This window comes from Chiloscyllium plagiosum, unplaced genomic scaffold (assembly GCF_037043375.1).
Source record: "Chiloscyllium plagiosum isolate Xiang-an unplaced genomic scaffold, Cpla_swu_hap1 HiC_scaffold_27, whole genome shotgun sequence".
Lineage (NCBI taxonomy): Eukaryota > Metazoa > Chordata > Chondrichthyes > Orectolobiformes > Hemiscylliidae > Chiloscyllium > Chiloscyllium plagiosum.
Window position 1 is genome coordinate 51,795,134 of NW_028270165.1, and position 12,892 is coordinate 51,808,025.

The 12,892-nt window shown below is 45.2% G+C and overlaps 1 long non-coding RNA gene and 1 pseudogene across 1 annotated transcript; one reads left to right on the forward strand and one right to left on the reverse strand.

Annotated features, from left to right (window-relative positions):
* The first annotated feature begins 2,545 nt into the window (after positions 1 to 2,545).
* LOC148144042 (uncharacterized) lies at positions 2,546 to 7,679 on the forward strand. The gene is made up of 2 exons (XR_015751381.1): positions 2,546 to 2,629; positions 7,313 to 7,679. It is a non-coding gene; the product is annotated as an uncharacterized LOC148144042 (long non-coding RNA).
* Positions 7,680 to 10,084: 2,405 nt separating this feature from the next.
* Positions 10,085 to 11,066, reverse strand: LOC148144043 (uncharacterized; annotated as a pseudogene).
* Between the last annotated feature and the right edge of the window lie 1,826 nt (positions 11,067 to 12,892).

The window sequence follows — 12,892 nt, forward strand, 5'->3', positions numbered from 1 at the left end:
CCAGTAGCTCAACTCGAATACCATGGACCCTCACTTTACTCAGCAGCCTCCTAGGAGGCACCTTATCAAAGGCCTTTTGGAAACCTAGGTAGATGACATCCTCTGGATTTCCCAAGTCTAACCTACTTGTTAACTCTTCAAGTTTGTCAGGCACGACCTCCCTTTACTAAATCCATGCTGACTTATTTTAATCCAACCATGCACTTACAAGAATTTAGAAATCTCATCTTTAACGATAGATTTTAGAATTTTATCTACAACTGAGGTTAGACTAATCGGCGTATAAGTTTCCAGCTTATGTCTTGATCCTTTCGTGAACAAAGAACTTACAACAGTGATTTTCCAATCATCTGGGACTTTCCCTGACTGCAGTGATTTTTGAAAGATTACAACCAACATCTCTGCTAATTCTTCAACTACCTCCATCAGAACGCTAGGCTTAGCCATCAGGGCCAGGAGATTTCTCAATTTTTAGACCTATTAGCTGTTCTAGCACTTCCTTTTTTTGTAATGGCTACCATACTCAATTCTGCCCCTGAACTCTCCTTAATTGTTAGGATATTACTCATGTCTTCCACTGTGAAAACTGACAAAAAGTATTTATTAAGTTCTTTAACTATTTTCTTATCTCCCATCACTAACCTTCCTGCATCAATTTGGAGCAGCCCAATTTCTACTTTTGTCTCTCGTTTGTTTCTTATGTATTGCAAAAAACTTTTACTATCATTTCTAACATTACTGGTCCGCTTACCTTCATATTTGATCCGCTCCTTCCTATTTCTCTCTTTGTTATCTTCTGTTTGTTTTTGTAGTCTTCCCAAGCTTCTGATTTCCCAGTGGTCTTGGCTACTTTGTAGGCTCTCTTTTTCGTTGATACATTTCCTGACTTCCTTTGTCAGCCATGGCAGTCTTCTTTTCCCCCCCGCCCCGCCCGAGAATCTTTCTTTTTTGGGGGGATGGACCTCTGTACTGTGTCCTCAATTACACCCAGAAATTCCTGCTATTGTTGCTCTACTGTCTTCCCCACTAGGCTCTGCTTCCAGTCAATTTTTGTCAGTTCCTCTCTTATTGCCCTTTATTTAACTGTAACACCATTACATCTAATTTTGCCTTCTCTCTTTCAAACTGCACACTGATCTCTACCATATTATAATCACTGCCTCCTAAGTGTTCCTTTGCTTTAAGATTTTTAATAAAGTCTGGCTCATTACATAACACTGAGAATTGAAATATGCTCAGTTAGGCCACAGTTGAGGACAGTGTGTAAGGGGCGAATGGCCTATTCCTAGCCTTTTGAAATTGGTTCTGGCTCAGTGGAAATTGAACCATTGAATTGTAGAGTACAAAAACAACCCTTCGGTATATGCCAACCAGATAGCCTAAATTAATCTCGTCTCATTTGCCAGCACTTTGTCCATATCCCTCTAAAACTTCCTATTCATGTACCTATGCAGATGCCTTTTAAATGTTGTATTTGTAACAACCTCCACCATTTTTCCTGGCAGCTCATTCAGTTCACACACCAACCTCTATGTGAAAAAATTGCCCCTTGGAGCCGTTTTAAATCTTTCCCCTTTCACCCAAAAACTAATGTCCTCTTGTACTGGACTCCCCTGCCCCAGGGAACACCTTATCTTTTTCTCATATCCATACCTGTCAAGATCTTATAAACCTCCATAAGGTCACCCCTCAGCCTGCAATGCTCCAGGGAAAATAGCCCCAGCCAATTCAGCCTCTCCCTGTAGCTCAAACCCTCCAACCCTAGCAATATTCTTATAAATAATTTCTGAACTCTTTTAAGTTTCACAACATCATTCTTGGTTGGTGAGTAATAGGCTGTGAACAATCTATTTTGTTCAGGTCGTAAGAGGGGGCTTTTCTTGAGGCGAATTAACTTTCACACTTTTTTTAATCCTTGGGTTCCTTTTAAAAGTTTCCCCTCTCACCCTAAACCTGTGCCCTCTAGTTTGGGATTCCCCCTCCCCTGCGGGAGAGACAGGCAAAAGGAATGAGATGTGCAGTCACATGGGAAACAAATTGTGACTCCCGCCTTTTTTATCCCAAATTGGCAATTGGACACAAACTCTGTCAGTAACAACCGGCGCCGGTCGCCATTGGTCAGATGGAGTAAGGTGCGCTCTGATTGGGCGGGGCGCGGATGACGCGCGTCACAGAAGGAGGAGACGGAAAGAAGAGAAAAACAAAGATGGCGGCGCGAGGCTGCGGTTTTCTCATCGACTCAGCGGGCGGTTTCTGACGGAGGGCGGAGGCAGACAGGCATCGTTTACCTCAGAAAATACCTTTAAAATACATTTCAAATTAAAGCCGGAACTTTTCAAACAAAAGTTGTGAAGAAAAGGAGACAGTGCCCGGTGGGGTTTATTGTTTATTTGTGTATAATTCCCGGGGCCCGGGAAGGGGGAGGTGACGGTTACCGGGTGAAAGAGAAAACATTAAACATGTCGGCGGTGGAGGAGAGAGAGCCGGCGCCCGCGGCTTCTTCGGCGGCGGGAGGTGGAAGAGCGGCGGCGGGGGGTAAAGTCCGGCGGAGCACAAGCTGGAGGAGAGGCTGCACTCGGTGCTGTGCTGGACCGTGAGCCTGGAGCTACCCGCGGCTTCACTCTACCAGGTACCGGGCTGGGCTGAGGGGGAACCCGGGGGATAAGGCGGATCGCCATTAGCCTGGAGCCACAATCACTCCCATTCCAAAACAAACATAATTTCTATTAGAATCACCATCTAATCCTCCATACACCTTCTATAATCCATGTAGGAGGGCAGGCTGTACCATCTGACTGAACTGTTCCGATATTCAATTGTGTATAATGTATAGATATCTTTTTTTTAATAAAATATACAATGTTATTTAATACATTGGATATGAAATACTGTCATCATGGGATTTGCAGCACTTCACAGCGCTGTAGAAGGTCACAGGCAATATTGTGTACGAGAGCCTGTGTAAACCTCTCTGGTTATGTTTTATAAATGTGATTTGAGGTAATTGCACGTAAAATGTGGTCACATGCAATCATTGGGTAGGATTGTGCGTGTGTATGTAGGTATTTAGATCCTGCGGTTTTGTCTTGCCCAATGATGTGATGGAGGGAGGGGAATGGGCATACTAATTAATCATTCTACCAAATCCAGCATCTTGCTGAAGAGCTTCACTTCTTTGCGATTGTCATCTTCCAAAGAATCAACCTACCCAGTATTTAAATGGACATGTGCATATGTATCGTTGTGCCTGAATGCTGGAAACCTTTTTTTAAAAAAACCTTGAGTACATTTCCTGTGCACCATGCATGGCAATTGGACGTGTTTGATTTTTTTTCTTGCAAGTGCTGTGAAAAGTAGTCTGATCGTGTAAAAGTCGACCCCAGTTCTTCATAGACAGCAGACCAATGTTTGTGAGTCAGTGTGATGGCCGTCATGTTCCACTCCAGCTCTGCAGTCTGTCGGTTGTTCGGCTCTGTTCCTGTCTTCCAGTCCGTTGTCAGTATGTTCCACTCAGTTTTCAGAATTACCATAATTTTTTTTTGGCTTTATTCATCAGTTGAGCTTCTGCTTATGATACGGTATGAATCTTGCCAGGCATGAATTTCAACCCCTCAAGTAGTATCCAAGTAACAGATAACCCCCTAAATTTAACCTTGAAAAGTAGTCAAAAATTTGACTATCATTTGAGTATATACGATATAAATGAATTAATGTTCATTGCTTCTTCGCTTTACTCTATTTTGCCTTATGAAAGGTTTCATATGAACACTCCACTTTTGGATAGTGGGGAAAACCTGTATCAGTACAATACAGCACAGTCACAAGCCCTTCTTATTTGGTTTAGGCACCCCTGTCAAGCCTGTGCCAATTCTTAATTCTCACTTGGACCTGCTATTTATTGCCCATTTGCGGTTTCTATCCTTCTGTTCATCTCGCGTTCGTGTGTCTATCAAGATACACCTTAAAAGTTGCTAAGGTGCTTGCTTCCACCACCCATCACCCCTCTGTGTGAAAAACCTTCCCCTCCACTTCTCCCGTAGACTGCCCTCCTCTTGCCTTGAACCTGTGCCCTTTTGTGGTTGACCTTTTCACCCTGGGGAATTAAAAAAAACCTCTGAGTACCATACAATCCCTAGTGTGGAAAAGACCATTCAGCGCAACATGTGCACACTGACCCTCTGAAGAGTAACTGACACAGACTTATTCACCTACTCCTATTACGCAACATTAGCCCTTGACTAAAGCACCCTCTTCCAGAGCATCCACGTCCTTCTGATAGAGTAGTGACCAGAACTGCATACAATATTCCGAATGTGGTTGAAATAAATAGCTGTAACATAACTTGCCAATTCTTACACTCAGGGAATTGGCCTTCTTGACCACCACACCCACCTCTGTTTCCACTTTCAGGGATCTATATGCCCAGATCCCTTTGCATGCCAGTGCTCCTAAGAGTTCTGAAATTTATTGTACAGTTCTTATATTTCTTTCTCCCTTGTGTCTGTATCCAGCTTCCCCTTAAGGCTACTCCCCACTTCATCTCTTTGCCCACTCATCACCCCTCCACACATCAGCATATCATAAGACCATAGGAACTGAAATTAGGCCATTCACGCCATTGAGTCGACTCCACCATTCAATCGTGGCTGTTAACTTTCTCAAGCCCATTCGTCCCAGAACCCTTGATCCCCTTTAATACTCAAAAACATTTCTGTCTCCATCTTAAATATGCTCAATGACCTGGCCTCCACAGACTTCTGTGGCTGTGAATTCCACAGATACACCACTCTCTGGCTGAAGAAGTTTCTCCTTGTCTCCCAACTAAAGGGTCTTCCTTTTCCTCTAAGGCTGTACCCTCGGGTCCTAGTTTGTCCTAACAATGGAAACATCTTCCCAACATCCACTCTCTCCAGGCTGTTCAGTATCCTGTAGGTTTCAATTGCAACCCCCCTCATCGTTCTAAACTCCATATAGTACCAGAGCCCTCAAAAGTCCCTCATTAACTTTTCATTCCTGGGACCATTCTTGTGAACCTCCTCTGAACACCCTCCTGGGCCAACACATCCTTGCTAAATAGGAGGCCCAAAACTGCGCACAATGCTTCAAATGTGGCCTGACCAGAGCCAGAGTCTCAGAAGTACATCCCTGCTTTTGTATTCAAGTCCTGTCAAAATAAACACCATCATTGCATTTGCCTTCCTAACTACTAACTCAACCTGCAAGTTTACTTTGAGAAAATCCTGGATTTGAACTCCCAAGTCTCTTTGCACTTCGGATTTCTGCATTTTCTCCCCATAATCCTTTTGTTCCAACAGTGACTATCTGGTGTCAGGGCAGCACCAGTGATTTCCTGACATATGAATTGTATTTGGGGGTCCTCACTTTCTTCTTGTATTTGGGGATACCAAGGAATGTCAGGAACTGCGAGTATCTCAGGAATGATCGTTATTCCTGGGGGAGGCAGAGAGGAATGTGGTGTGGTCCTGTAAACTCCAGAACTTTAATAACTTCATGAGTCAGCAATAACTCTTTCTGGACAAAGAAATGAAAGGGCCAATGAGAAACTGCTACAAGGGAGTTAACAAATAACATACATTAACCATCGCTGGGAAGGAGGAGGCAGCACAATGAGCTGTTTCTTTGGACAGATGAGATAATGGTGTTTAATAACTGTGTGACAAAAGGACAATTAATTCTGCCTGTAGAAGGAAGGCCTTGGCGTAAAGGGGTTAATTGCAGGACAGGCTGTTTCAAACAGGTGGAAAACCCTCAAGGATAAGAAGGTAAGCTACAGACCTGAGGTCTCCAGAAGGGTGGGGAGGTGGTGTCAGAATCTAAAGAAACGTTACACCACAAATTTGAAAGTGACGGAACTCCACCAGAATTCAACTCCAGAATGATTTAGCAGCAGTACTTGGAAGAACAACAGTGCATCAAACCCCTGTAAACTTCCAGAGATGGGCATTGTTGGTAGAAACAATGTTGAATTCCACCATCACTTGGGTGATAGCCAAGATTGGGGTGGGGGAAGGGAGGCTGAACTTGCTTACTTGAGGGGTGACCTTACAGACGGCTTTGCAGTAGAAGGGTTTTAGGACCTACAATAAAGTGTAAATCATTGTTTCAACAGTTGGTTGTCTGTGCAGTTTCTGCGTCAGTATTCAAATTAAAGCGATTCACCCACAATCAGAGTGAGAGGTTGGGATTAATAATGACTCCTTTGCATTCAGCAGGACGGCACATCAATACTGTTATAAAGCGAATGCTGAATCCCCTCCCCTCTCTGAGATCTCAAACCGAAACACCAAAAGAGGAGCGCATTGCCCTATAATCTATAAAATTAGTGTGAAAAGTGGCGTCATCTGCTCTAGTCTTAAAAACAAAAATAAATCCCTGACACTTTAAAAATCAACAAAAAGCAATTTACGTATCCAACTTGCATGGTGAACAACTGAACTAATTTATTAACAAACCCAATAAATCCCTTCGAACTACTGACAATTCTGGCATAAAACAGGATTCTTGTCATATGCTGTTCCAATAAATACAAGACCCACTAATATAACAAGAAATAGAATTTAGTCTCTCTGATTACAGCCAGGTTACATGTCTTCCAGAATATTCTATGCATCTTTCTATTGAATCTTTTGTTCGGAATGTCTCCTCCAATTCCTGCTCTTCTTTTTTTTGTAAATGATGCTCTCTCATTCACAGATGACTGTCAGGGCTGATTTCTCTCTCTAGTGCTGAGGACTCTTAGCACTGGGGCTCTGTCCAACTGTCCCCTTCTTTTATACCCTTGATGCTATATTGAGTTTTTAGAATAGGATTGGTCCTCTGTTGTCAGATTTAAATTTAATAGGTGTTGGTAGCGACAAAGAAACACGAGTCAGTGCTACAGCATGGAAACAGGCCCATCGGCCCAAACTGGTTCATGCCGACCAAAATGTCCATCAACAGTAACCCCATTTCCTTGCACTTGGCCACTATCCTTCTAAGCCTTTCAAGACTGGGGACACATTTGTATGGTGAGAGGGGAGAGATTGTAAAAGTTTTGTCCCACATAGTTTTTCAGAGTGTGGTTTGTGTATGGACTGAGCTGCCAGTGGAAGTGGTTGAGGTAGGTACATTAACAACATTTAAAATACATGGAGAGTCCTAATTAAATTAATTGGCTAAATTGAAAAGTCATTATCTCGGCCTGCTAACTGTACGACCTTTTGATAGAAATGTTTCAGCTTGTGTGCTCTCTGTTGTGATGATGTTACTCCTTTAAGAAGATTATGTTGTTCTTGATTTTTTTCCCCAACAGGGGTTGTAAAAGGCAGAGGGGCTGATTCGTTTGGGCGAAGGGACTTCACTAATGGCCAACAGGTATTGGCAAAGGCAACAAAGGTTTGAGATTTTTTTTCCTAAAACGCTTCTACTGCAAAGCCGTCTGTAAGGTCACCCCTCAGCCTCTGACACTCCAGGGAAAATAGCCCCAGTCTATTTTCTCTTGCAGCAGCTCAAACCCTCCAACCCTGGCAGTATGTTTGTAAGTCTTTTCAGAACCCTTTCATGTTTCACAACTTGTTACAAACATGTCGACTAATTCAGAGAAGCCTCTCAATTACAGCTGTAAATGGAGAAAGTGTGTTTAATAATGAGTCATGAATAAAGGCTGCATTAATCTTTTACCGTGAAGTTTTACTCCTACATCTCAAAACAGAGCATACAAACCTGGTCAGAAGCAGCCTATGTGATTTAGGACACTATTGGTTGTTTTCCAATGAGGACTGACTTTGCACAGAAACCATAGATATTTTAAATGAATGGGGTACCATTCGTTTTAAGGTCAGGTAAACTTAAATGGCACTGCATTGGCTTAGAAATGAGAGATCCTTGACACACACAGCTGAAATCATCACTGCACCATTATTAACAAATTGGAATTAAGGCTGGGATGTTTTCCCCCTGGAGCAGAGGAGGATGAGAGGCGACGTTTATAAAACCATGAGGGTTATAGATAGGGTTAAGGATTGTTGTCTTTTCCCAAGTATGGGGGAATTTCAAGACGAGGGACACATTTGTATGGTGAGAGGGGAGAGATTGTAAAATTTTTGCCCCACATATTTTTTCAGAGTGTGGTTTGCGTATGGACTGAGCTGCCAGTGGAAGTGGTTGAGGTAGGTACATTAACAACATTTAAAATACATTTGGTCAAATACATGGAGAGGAAAGGCTTAGAAGGATAGTGGCCAAGTGCAGGGAAATGGGGTTACTGTTGATGGACATTTTGGTCGGCATGGACCAGTTGGGCCGATGGGCCTGTCTCCAGTCTGTAGCACTGACTCGTGTCTCTTTGTCGCTCCAACAGTTTTGAATTTTCAGATGAGCATCTCACTTAATCACACTGAATAAAATCCGATCTCATTAGTCAACTCTGATTTGGAAGTGCTGGTGTTAGATTGGGCTGGACAAGGGCAGAAGTCAAATGGCACCAGGTTAGAGTCCAACAGGTTTATTTGAACTCACGAGATTTCGGAGCACTGCTCCTTTGTCAGTGAAGTGACGAAGGAGCAGCATTGAAGAAGGAGCAATGCTCCTAAAGCTGTAACCTGATGTTGTGTGACTTCTGATGTCTTCAGCTGTGAGTTTGCGTCGAACTTAATGGGATATTTTGTACAACATGGCATTTTTAAACAGTATCACTTGGAGGGATTCATTTGAAACCTTTCAAGAGGTGAGTTCAACAAGACTGAACTATTCAAAGTTACTTGGACTCCATTTTAAAACTTACATCAGGACCGGTAGACAGAGATATACTGCACAGAAACAGACCCTTCGGTCCAACTCATCGATGCTGACAAGACATCCTAAATTAATTTGGTCCCATTTATCAGTATTTGGCCCATTATCCTTCTAAACCCTTCCTGTTCAGGTCCGAAACCAGATGCCTTCTAAGTGGTATAATTGTACCAGCCTCCACTCTCTCTGGAAACTCATTCCATACATGCACTACCCTCTGCCTGAAAACATTGCCCCTTACGTCCCTTTTAAATCTCTCGCCCAGCCAAATAGCCTCTCCCTGCAGCTCAAACCCTCCAACCCTGGCAACAATCTGGGAAATTGTTCCAGATACAGAAGTCAATGTTTCGGGAAGAACCCTTCTTCAGTCCTGAAGGAGGGTTAATACCTGAAACGCTAACTTCACCTCCTAATGCTGCCTGGCTTGCTGCATTCTCCCAGCATACTGCTTGCCTACTTTGATTTCAAGCAACCGCAATTTTTTTTGTTTCTAACAAATGGCGGAACAGACTCAGTTGGCTGAATGGCCTAATGTCTGCTCCATTGGTCTTAGCTTTCTACGGATTGTTTCAGTGGGAACGTGCAGTCCCAGACTCAGTAGTGTCGCCCACTGGAAGCAAAGTTTATGGAATCACAGAATCCCTACAGAATGTAAACAGGCCCTTTGGCCCAACAAGGCAACACCAACGTTCCGTAGAGTTACCCACCCAGACCCATTCTCTTAACCCTATTACTTTACATTTACTTGGAGAAAGTGAGGACTGCAGATGCTGGAGATCATAGTCGAGAGTGTGGTGCTAGAAAAGCACAGCAGATCAGGCAGCAGCCGAAGAACAGGAGAATCAATGTTTCAGGCATCATTGCTGAGGAAGGACTTATGCCCAAAACGTCGATCCTCCTGCGCGTCAGATGCTGCCTGACCTGCTGTGCTTTTCCAGCACCACACGCTTGACCAGTCTACATTTACCCCGGACTAATGTACCACACTTACACATTCCTGAACACGATGGACAATTTCGCTAGGCTAACTCACCCTAACTTGTACATCTTTGTATTGTGGGAACAAACCGGAACACCCTGAGGAAACCCACGCAGACATGGAGAATCAAACAGTAGATTCAAACCCGAGTCCATGGCTCTATGAGGCAGCTGTGCTAAGCACTGAGCCACCATGCCGCCCTGAGCCACTGTGGGGTTGCTGTTGGGGGTGCGAGGTGGTGTGCAGTCCAGAATTTTTTTTTTTAAAAAAGCCCACCAGCGTCTGAGTCCTCATTTTCAGAATGGGGCAGAAGGTTTAGTCCACAGTCGCGTCACTGGTGGAATCCGATTGTTGGGAGCACTGGTGCCCCTGCTGGTGTCTTCGCAAGTTGCTGGAAAATGTGAACGTCTTGCCACACTCAGAGCAGCTGAATGGCCTCTCCCCTCTATGGACCCGCCGGTGGGTCAGTAGGTGGGAGGAGCGGTTAAAGCGTTTCTCGCACTCTGGGCAGGAGAACGGCTTCTCCCCAGTGTGGACCCGCTGATGCCTCAGCAGGTGGGAGGAATTGCTGAAAGCCTTCCCGCACTCGGGACAGCTGAAGGGCCTCTCCCCCGTGTGGACCCGCTGGTGGGCCACGAGATTGGAGGAGACCGCAATGCCCTTCCTGCACACTGAGCAGGAGAACGGCTTCTCCCCCGTGTAGACCCGCCGGTGGGTCAGCAGTTGGGAGGGCTGGGTAAAGCCCTTCCCACACTCATGGCAGGCAAATGTGGACCCGCTGGTGTGTCAGCAGAGAGGAGGAACTGCTGAAGCCCTTCCTGCATTCGGGGCAGGGGAACGGCTTCTTGCCTGTGTGGACCCACTGGTGCCTCAGCAGGGCAGAGGAATCGCTAAAGGCCTTCCCGTACTCGGGGCAACTGAATGGCCGCTCCCCCGTGTGGACCCGCTGGTGCTTCAGCAGGTCAGAGGATTTGCTGAAGGCCTTCCCACAATCAGAGCAGGGGAAGGGCCTCTCCCCGGTGTGGACACGTTGGTGCGCCAGCAAGTGGGAGGAGTGGGTGAAGCTGTTCCCGCACTCGGGGCAGGTGAATGGTCTCTCCCCTGTGTGGACTCGGCGGTGGTCCAGCAGGTGGGAAGAGCGGATAAATCCCTTCCCATACTCTGGGCAGGAGAACGGCCTCTCCCTGGTGTGACTGCGCTGATGAATTTCCAGGGCAGATGGGACACTGAAGCCTTTCCCGCAGTCACCACACTTCCACGGTTTCTCCATGGGGCGAGATTCCTCTGGTTTCTCCATGGCCAAAGCTTTATCTGCATACTAACGCATGTACAATCCCTCCCTGCCGTGAAATCCTCTTTCCAGGCTGTATAATTGTTACAGGCTGCACATTCAATGTGCTGCCACAGTAGCGTCTCTCAGCCAGCTCCACTGATGCTGAAAGCGGACTGAAACAGAAACCAAAGAGTTTTGCTGCTCCTCACAGAATCATAGTCGAAAATCGTTACAGTCCCAATGGATTGATTGACTGTCCTCATTGAAAATGAGGACTCAGACGCTGGAGAGTCAGTCAAAATGTGTGGTGCTGGAAATACACAGCAGGTCAGGCATCATCCAGGGAGCAGGAGAGTTGCAGTTTCGGGCATAAGCCCTTCAACTACTGAATTTGAAACTTCAGTCTTCAAATCTTCAAATGCACTGGAAAAACAGATTATGAAAGTCATCACTGTCAGTCAGGGTAGAAATTCAGAACAAGCAATTCTACTTTATGCGGAACATTCTTTTCTTTTGTAATTCCATGAAATTGAAAGCACCATTACCCTACTCTGATTGCTCTACATTTATACCTGATTAATGCATCTAACCTACACATCCTGGACACTATGGACAATTTAACATGGCTAATTCACCCAAACCTGCACATCTTTGGATAGTGGGAAGAAACAGGTGCACTGGAAGAAATCCGCCGCAAACACCAGACGGAGAATGTGCAATATTCACACAGACAACGGCTCTAAGGCTGGAATTGTATCTGGCTCTCTGGTGCCGTGAGGCAGCATCACTAACCACAGACACCGTACCTTCCTTTTCCAGTCCCGCCACCAAGTCACTCAGCTTGAGCTTGAGCTCAAGCAAAGCACTACGTTTAATTTTCGCTTCACACTCACTGAACTTTCGGCCCGTCCCCACTTTCCCTACAGGAAATGCAAACAGCTGGGGGGTTGCCACGTCGAATCCCTACAGTGCGGAATGAGGCCATTTGGCCCAACAACTCTCCATTTACCTCCGACTAATATACCTAACCCACACATCCCTGAACACTATGGGGCAATTTAGCATGTCCAATTCACCCTAACCTGCAAATCTTTGGACTGTGGAACGAAACCGGAGCACCTGGATGAAACCCACACAGCTACAGGGGGGGGACAATGTGCAAACTCCACACAGTCAGTCACCTGAAGCTGGAATCAAATCCTTGTCCCTGGTGCTGTGAGGTAGCAGTGCGAACCACTGAGCCACCTTGCCGCCCATGTGTGCTGAAAGAGATGCAATGTGGAACTTTATTGACTGTACCACACAGTGGATTGTTGAGTAAGGTCGAGTCTCGAAGGATCTGGAAAGAGGTAGCCAACATTTAGGAGCGCATTGCGACAGACGCTGGAATCCGTCCTGAAAACAACAAATGTTGTTTGTTGGAGATCACAGCTGGTCAGGCAGCGTCCACAGAGAGATAGCAAGCTAACATCTCAGGTCTTCTTAGAGATTTATAAAATCTTGCTGGATACAGAGAAGATGACTGTCCGTCATCATTTCCCTGGAATGAGGGATTTCAAGACTAGCGGACATATGTTTAAGGTGAGAACAGAAAGATTTAAAAACAAAATAAGGGGCAACATTTTTACACAGAGTGCTTCACGTGTGGAATGAATTTCCAGAGGAAGTGGTAGATGCACTTACCGTCACAACATTTAAATGACATTTGGAATAGTACATGAATAAGAAATGTTCAGAGGGATATTGGGCCAAGCACATGTAGGTGGGACAAGTTTAGTTTGGGATTATGGTCGACATGGACTGGTTGGACCAAAGGATCTGTTTCCGTACTGCGTGACTCTGACTGGATA